Source organism: Coregonus clupeaformis, unplaced genomic scaffold (genome assembly GCF_020615455.1).
Source record: "Coregonus clupeaformis isolate EN_2021a unplaced genomic scaffold, ASM2061545v1 scaf0983, whole genome shotgun sequence".
NCBI lineage: Eukaryota > Metazoa > Chordata > Actinopteri > Salmoniformes > Salmonidae > Coregonus > Coregonus clupeaformis.
This window is the reverse complement of record NW_025534437.1, coordinates 1,647-10,645: the sequence shown is the minus strand read 5'-3', so window position 1 is coordinate 10,645 and position 8,999 is coordinate 1,647. Positions and strand designations below refer to the sequence as shown.

The following is an 8,999-nucleotide window of genomic DNA, read 5'->3' as shown; positions in this document are numbered from 1 at the left end:
ACTCTGTCAGGAGACTGGCCAAAATTCCCTTTTGTGGGGAAGCTTGTGGAAGGCTACCCAAGCGTTTACCCAAGTTAAACAATTTAAAGGCAAAGCTACCAAATACTATTGAGTTATGTAAACTTCTACCCACTGGGAATGTATAAAATAAGCTGCAATAAATCATTCTCTCTTATTATTCTACATTTCATTCTTAAAATAAAGTGTATCCTACTACCTACGGGATTTCTACTAGGATTATGTCAGGAATCGTGAAAAACTAGTTTAAATGTATTTGGCTAAGGTGTATGTAAACTTCCGACTTCAACTGTACAAGAGGAGAAAAGGGACGACTGGTAGACAGAATATAACACAGACAGCTCTAGGGCACACTCACTTTTTCTTCCCTCAAGCCTGCCTCCATCTCATTTCCCTCTCTCTAGCTCCAATAAAGCCAAGGCACAGACTCCTCATTCAAGTTAATGGGGAGTCTCTTACTCACAAGCACAGGAAATGGATCTTGCTCCCATCTTGGGCATGTCCCAATAATATCCTGCACTTGTTTACTACTCCACACATTGATTGTAGGCATTGGTTAGTGGGCATCTCCACCATGTTTCTTATACCAGTCATTTCCTTTCAAATAAGTATAGGAAAGTCACAGTGAACACTAAGGAAGGAGATAATTGGTCTACCTTCTTCACCTCCATCCCTCGCCCCCTCCCTCTTTCTTACCGTCCTCTGCTACCTCCACCCCCTCTGCCCCCTCCTCGGGCAGGTTGGCTGCACCTGGCCTCTCTCCCCTCTCGCGGCGGGCGCCCCTCTGCTTCTCCTCCCGTTGCTTCTCGCGTTGGCCTCGTCCCCCCCGCCCCCTCCATCAGCTGCTGGTCCCCCTCCGGCTGTCGGTGGCGCCACACCCTCCTCGGGCTCGTTGAGTGTCAGCGCGCCGCGGCAGAGTAGTCCATGGTCTCCGCTCCCTCACTGCAGATGGGAGGAAGAGAGGGGATGGGAAATAAAGAGGGGAATGAGGGGAGGAGAGAGGGAGGAGGGGGAAGTGGAAGGGACAGATAGGAAAGAGAGAGAAAACCAAAGATGAGATGATTGAAAAAAGCCGTCTTCTTTGACACACCAAATGTATTTTTCGGTTGCTTCACCTCTTCACAACACACCCACACAACCTCACCCCCCCCACACTCTACTCGGGTAGTGGGTTCTTTTTCCAGACTCCTTGGCTTTGGTCTGTAACTCTTCTGTTTCCCTCGGCGCCGTTCTCTCCCTTATTGCTCTGCATCACCCTGAACTCCATCTTCTCATCCCACGTCCCTGACAGCACATAGTGGGCCTTACCCTCCTTGTCTGTCTCCACCCAGTCCCTTCCTGGCCACGTCTCTGGAGAGTCTTGGGGCCACTGGATGCTGTCCTCCGGTGGTTCACCCGTCTATCTCTCCCGACTGAGAAAACCAAAGAGATGGAATGTGTAGTTCACCAAAATAAATCTTGAATTTTTTTTATACTTGGATTGTCTAAAATCTCCTACGCCCATTGTAGGATCTGATTCTATGCCAAAGTTGAGTGTACATTTTTCTTATGGTATCCACAATTTGCCCACATGATGTTGTGTACTGTTGTAGTGACTTTCTTCCACGAGTAGTGATTGTTGCTCTTCTCAAACATCCATTGATAGAACCTGTGGAAGATGATTACCCACAAAAGATGTAAAATCCAACTAAACAATAAGAGTATGATGGAGACATTCGCTGGCAGCTACCAGTCCTCACACACTGCCTTACCCAGAGGCATGATGGAGGTATTTTCCCCTGAACTTGCTGGCGAGGAGATCTCCTGTCGGAGGGTCCACCTCTCTCTGATCATATGCCGTGGTGACTCACCTGGGAAGGGATGAGGGATTGGTGGGCTATATTACAGATTGAGTCACTTAGCACAGTGTTTCGCAACCTGCAGTCCTGGGACCCACAAGTACCATTTTTCTTTCTAACTGTGCACTAAAACACCTGATTCGACTAATCAATGGCTTATATTAACCATTACTTGAAGTCAATTGCTGTGCTGCTAAACAACATATTTAAACAATTTATGCAAATTGTTTCATAAGAGTGTGAATGTGGGAGTAGAGTGCGGTTGTTTCCCACAGCTGCCACTAGAGAGGTGTTTTCCTCTCAGTAATTCCCCCAGGGAATGGAGTACCACAGCATGAGTCATAAAACCCAGAAATGGTTCCATCGTTTTTCACCATTCATTTTTCCATCTGATTTTAACTCTTCTATAAGGTCTGGGTTTCGTGTGGGGCTTACCTGGCGTACGTTTTGATAACGTGCAAATCTCTCTCACAATAACTTTATGAATAATTAGCATAGCACATTTTATTGAGGCAATTGAGGCTAATATATTATAACTCTGCTATCAAACATCACCCAGATTATACAAACCATTCTTGATTTTTTTTAAAATTCCCGATGTGAAAAATTGCCAAAACCTGGAACCATTTCCGTGTTTTTATGGGTATTATGTGTCGGACTATTGGAATATGCTACCGCAGAACGACGTTTCAGCACCACGGTTATTACAACCTGTGACTCTTACGTTCTCTACTACTGGCTGTTTGTACCCATAATCCCTCTCTGTATTATGTGGATTTAATGAGTATTATTTTCCTGTATTTATTTACTGTTGATATAATTGATATTATAAACATGATTGTATGTGCGGGGAGCCAACAGATCATTCCCTTGGGGAGGGAAAGCAGGAGTTAACCATGTATGTTTAAGTAATATATTTAAATAAGTAGTATATAATTATCTTTTAACCAAGTACTGATGTTCTTACCTTTGACCTGTTTAACTGCCAGTATCAAATGTCTGCCAGTGTTGAATGTTATGGTTAATGTTTGTCGCCAGACTGGATTCGAGACAGTATAATGGATCTGTGACACTTTCGCTGCGACTTCCTGCAAGCCTCTCGGGCTGGTGTTTACAGAACATTTGATGCTGTGTGATTAATATTTAGCCTGCTCTGCTTTTGTTCTGGGAGGGGTCTCCTTGTTGCAACTTGTAATAACGGTTGATTTTGATTATTATCATTGTTGTATGTAATTGTGTTTTATTAATTTATTTTAAAAACATATAGCCATTTCTGTACATCATCACATAAAGGACACTGTAGATCAAACTTCTTCTCTCCTACTCTCTCTCTGCTCCCCTCCCTCTCTTAGCCCCTCACCCATTTAACCTGTAGCCCTCTCCCCCCCTTCTGTTTTTCCAATTCCTCTCTTTCCCAACCAGTCATTCCCCATTCCCACCCTCCCTCTTTCCTACCAGTCATCCGTTCCCCCCTCCCTCCTTTACTGTTCGCACAGTATGCCGCTCTCCCTCAGCCGGTCCAGTTCGTAGGTCTCCCCCAGTAGGGGTTTGAAGGGTTTCCCTGTGCCGGTGACCGTAGTAGAGTAGGACATCGTGAAGGCAGCCTAGCACAGCTGCTCCAGAGACTCTGGCATTTAGCCCCTTATCTAGGAGCTCTAGTATTCTAAGTCCTCGGACAGGCGCTGGAGCATGGAGATTGGTTGTTGAAGTTCACCTGAGAAGGGGAGAAAGGGGGGAGGAAAGGAAACTTTGAATGAAGGGCAAAATACAGTAACTGGCAAAATAAAGAACACCTACATAAAGTGTCAATGCCCTTGGGATTGATTCTACAAGTGTCTGGAGCTCTATTGGAGGGATCAACACCATTGTTCCCGAGAAATTCCATCATTTGGTGTTTTTTGATGGCGGTGGAAAACGCTGTCTCAGGCACCCCTCCAGAATTTGCCATAAATGTTCAATTGGGTTGAGATCTTGTGACTAACACACACACACACCCTTTAAACCCCCTATCTCCTTTAAACCCCTCTTTCAACATCACAGATCTCTTCTTCTAGCCATGTAGCCAAAAATAGTTAGGCAACTGGGCATTTTTATACCTACCCTAAGCATGATGGGATGTTAATTGCTTAATATACTCAGAACCATCCTGTGTGGAAGCACCTGCTTTCAATATACTTTGTATCCCTCATTTAATCAATATTTCCATGGCAGTTACCTGTAGATCATTTCCTCCGAGTCGTTCCCTCCTTCTCACTCGTTCAATCAATGCAGAGCTGAAAACAGGTTAGGGTGTGCTCAATAGTCTACATCCCACGTGTTTCTTACAGGCATGGGGATCTTGGAACTCCTTGCCGATGCAGTTCTTCATGATGCTCCAGAGGTTCAGAGAATAGTTGGGCTTGTCTGGGATTTTGGTCCGCCTCTTCCTCACTGCTCCACCTCCAGGGACTGGGCGACTCCAGGTGACCCCAACTCTCTCACAAAGCTGTGGGCGGCCAAAAAGACACAAACAAACAATTATTTCAAGGGACAAGTAAAGCAAGTAACTAAAAAAATATTTAACAAAACACAGTGACAACTCACCACTGTCATCGATTCCATCTCAGTGCTGAGAGCCACTGACTTACTTCCTGACCTTCTGAGTGAAGAAAAAAACAGAGATATATAGAGAGAAAGAAAAGAATTGCATTTACCAATTACAGTTTCCTTTTAAAAGCTCAGTTTATCACTCATAAAATACCATGCCATTTGTATTGATAAAAAGAGGTTGAGGGAAGAGAGAAGCGAGAAACAGGACAGAGGTCAGATCGATAAAAAGAAAGAGGTAAAAGGTGTGCTGACCTATGATACCCGGGGTCGACTACAGTGATGAACCTGGGTCCTCCATGCTCAAAAAACTCATTCTCATCATCCTCGTCCCTCTCGCCCTTTACTGAGCCCAACTAAGAGAGGAAGAAAACTAAATATTATGAGCGAGAGTGGGGTTGTAGATTCACTGGTTGACTTAACTAGCATGCTAACAGTCAGTTTGGGAGTTAGGGAGTTAAAGGTAAGGGGTCCGTTAATTACGTTTGTTCGGTCTTATCCTTCTCTTCTGTCATGGTTCTCTAAGGGCTACGGTGGCTCCTCTCCCTCTCCAGGTGGTTGTGTTGTTTGGCTAGCTGCTCCAATGTTTCCTCCAGTCTTATCCTCTGGTCCCGTCCGATGCTTTCTCCACCCTTACTGTGGGCCTGGGCCAGGGCCAGGGGCCCAGACGTTAGAAATTCAGGGAAGCGTCACAGAAACGCTTTAAGAACATTCATACAACACCACAAACCTCGTAAATGTTTGTTAACATCAAGGTACAGCTTCTTTACTATATTATTAACTACTTTATTAACCTACTTTATTCTATTACATGCTTTGTAAACCAGTTTTCCTTTGCATACTATAAAAACTATAACATCAACACGTCTTATCTAGCGTTAGAGGTGATGCGGATCGCGTGGCTCTCTCCTCACTGCCGGATCTTGCCATCCGTGTCGCCTCCCAGCCGCACCCCCTCCAGCTCTGACAGGGACCTAACAGAGGCACAGCCAAGGACTAAGCCATCCCTTCACCCATCCCCTCACCCATCCCTTTCGTATGTAGTACACTCTCATTTTGTTTATTCACTCAAGACTACTCTGCAGCCAAACAAATATCTGTCCATACCCAAATCTTACCTTATCTGGCCAACCAGTTACTATGTGCTTGTAAGGATAGAACAGAGCAATAGCTTTTTGCATCCGTTGATGTGTTCTATGTGTGTAGTCAAAGTTATCTTCCATTACTATCGTTGTCTATACATGGGATTCAACCAGTTGTTTATTGTAAGGTTTGTGTGAGAGTGATGGGTTCCCTACTTTGGAGCCCCTGCTTGTCAATGAGGTCATTGCAGGTGCTCAGGTCTTCCACCTTGCTCCCACGTGCGTAGTGTGGACTACCTCTAGTTGGTTCGTCCCTCCCTGTCCGGTGGGGTATGACACTCCTCACCAAGTCGTCTGAGGGAAAGGAAAGGGTTAAACACACACACACACACACACACTAGTACCAGTTACAAGTTTGACACACCTACTCATTCAAGGGTTTTTATTACTTTTTACTATTTTCTCATTTAGAATAATAGTGAGGACATCAAAACTATGAAATAACACATATATCTTATAACAAAAGTGTAGAATTAAAAATAGTACAAATAAAAAAACTTGAATTGGTGTTCTAAAACTTTTACAGTATAAGTATATATATATATATATATATATATATATATATATACACACACATCCCTGGGTGGGTAACCTGAATGTTGATTGGCTGAAAATACAAAACATTATTTGATTTTTTTACATTCTATCAGAATGATAGCCCCACCCCATCAATTTTACTGGGGGTTATACAGTAAACTGTAAAATAACCTCCTCTTTCTCAAAAAGAACATGAAGAAACACATACATATACACTCCACTCAACCCCCTCACCCTCCTTCCCTACCCTCTCTCTGTACCCATCACAACTGTTCTACACAGACAAATCCCTTCCTCCTCCTCTCCCTCTTCTCCCTCCCTCACCAGACTCAGCCTGATTGCGGACCCCTTGGCCTTGGCCAGCTCTGGGGCGGTGATCCAGCGCTCCCTCCACCTCACTGCCTTCCAGGTGGTAGGTCTGCGCCCCCCGTTGGAGATACAGTTGCCCCGAGTCCTCCACCGCGATGTTGGCTGTCGGCCAGGTTGATGGTGCCCGGCACGTGTGCCCATCTCCGCCTGGGTCCTGGGGAGAAACAAGAGAGGGGGGGTGGAGTTTAACTAGTGTCAACTCCTGAAAAAGTCAACTCTGTAACCAGTCAACTCCTGAACCAGCTCCTTATCCAGTCAACTCTTGCTTATACGCCTGGTCCAAAAACATTCCCTAGACCCCTAACCTGGTCCCCTTCAGTATTTGCTCATCAAGAACCATATAGAAGCAATATGGCAGAGCTTCTCTAAGCCTACTGGAACATCACCTACCCGTTTATTTTCTTCTGCAAACACCAGAAATGGATAGAGTCTGGGAATTGTTCGTGAGTCCTTAGCTAGTTGAGCAAAATTGAGTAACCTAATTTTGGACAACAATGCTCTCTATTCCACATTAATGTTTTCTTTGACATTCCATTAAGTAAAGGTCTCTGATTACAGCCAGTTTAACCAACCATTATATTACACCAGCAAAGGGGGGGGGGGACCCAATACTCGGACTACAGGAGAGCGTGCAATAGAAACCAGCTGACTGATGGTTCAGTGTGGACTATTGGCTATTGTGACTAACTAATTTGTTCATATGGACAAAGCAATCTAGCTAGTGTTGAAAAACATTTCATTGCACCATTTCTGGTTTGCAATTTTGCATGATTGCAAAAACCTTTGAGCAAATGTCTCGCTAAATGCAGTCTTGGCAAGTTACTCGAGAGAAAACAACCTCATTGAAAAAACTCAGAGATGACATGAGTGTGTGAATTGTTGGATGTCTTATCACCAACTCTAAATTGTTAGGCAAACAGTACTGTTCACGCAACACACACACGGCGTGCTTGGAGTGGGAGGTGAATGGTACACGGTCTGGAGGTGAATGGTACCAGTCTGTCTCCAAAACCCATTAAACACCACTCATTTTACACACCCTGTACTAACTCCCCCACAGAGCTGAAACACACTAATATTCAACACCTCTTTGTGGCAAGCACAAACGAGATGAGTCATGCAATATTGTAACACCATTAATCGCAAAAAAAAGTTACACAGGAATCCATATCTTTCAATTTCTTTATGATTGTCCCATATCAACTCATGATAAAGGAGGGCAAGTTTATTCACTTGTAGTGCAGAAATGTCACGCAACACAAGCAAATCACAGCTATAATGTAACCGTTTATACATTGACATACAAAATACATAGCCATATCCCTGGATAACAATGGCATTCTTCTAGATTTTTCCAATAGCGTGTGATTGCAGCCCGCAATTCGGGCGTTCCTGCATGGTGGCATTCCGGCATCTGTAAACCCCCCCATCCAGCATGCCATCTTCATGCTTGTGTTCCTTTTATTTAATTTCCCTTGATTGTCTGATTAAAATGTGATCAGGGGAAATAAAATATTATCAATTTTTCAGGGGGCTAAGGACACTGTCTCCCGTATCCTCACCTGGCTACGGTGTTGCCCCCGCCTGCTGTTACCAGAGTCCTCCTACTAACAACTAGCTACACAGTTCCTTCGCTCCCCTCCAAACACCTGCCCTTACTGTTGTTAACAGAACTGCTGGAAATTTTTCTGTAGCTGTTAGTCTTATCTGTTACAGAGGATGCAAGGAGGTACTATGTCATTCCCCCCATCTCGCCCCATTCTTACCTGTAGTAAGATAGTAACCGTTACTCGAACAACCATCGTCGCTTAGCCTTGATGTAATTCTCCATTTAATAGCCATCTTTGTATGTTCTCCAGCGGCGGAGTCGGGGTGGGTGCCTTGGGCTCCACATTACACAGCCTGAGCCTTCACTGTAGGCTATTAGATTGGGGCCTAGGATTAAATGCAGTCAGACAACCTGAAAATAGCAGTGAAAATCTACAACTATTTACTAGCTAACTAATCCAAACCTACTTGGGATACGTAGAGGTCTAGTAGTAGACCACGTAAACTGTCAGAGTGTCAAGTCAGAACAGTTTCGACAGTCACTACAATCAGCATAACCCAAAGGCCGGCAGATGCGATATTGGAGTCGTTTCGCGCCATCTACCGGCCTTCGGGCTACAATCACCAGTCACACCCATCCTCCACTCCACCCATCAACTGCCTGGCTTTGGTTAACAGTTTATCATATTGCGTAAATTGATATAGCAAAGTGATATCCTAGCTAGCTAAGCTGCATAAGTTGTTGTAGACCAACTGCTGCTAGTGATGTTAACAAGACTTAGCTTGCTTAGTTAGCCTGCAAACGTCGTGCTAGATAGGCTAAGCCAGATTACAGTACTTAGCTTAACTGCCTAGCCAGTCTTGTCGAGAGCAAACCATAACAACAATAACGTTTCCATCCACTTTGCATAACGCTAGAGGATACTAGTTACTACTACACAATTTGCAATACTATACACTT

General features: G+C 44.3%; 1 pseudogene; it reads right to left on the bottom strand.

Moving 5' to 3' along the window:
- Positions 1-917: 917 nt before the first annotated feature.
- LOC123486057 lies at positions 918-8,267 on the bottom strand (annotated as a pseudogene).
- Positions 8,268-8,999: the final 732 nt, after the last annotated feature.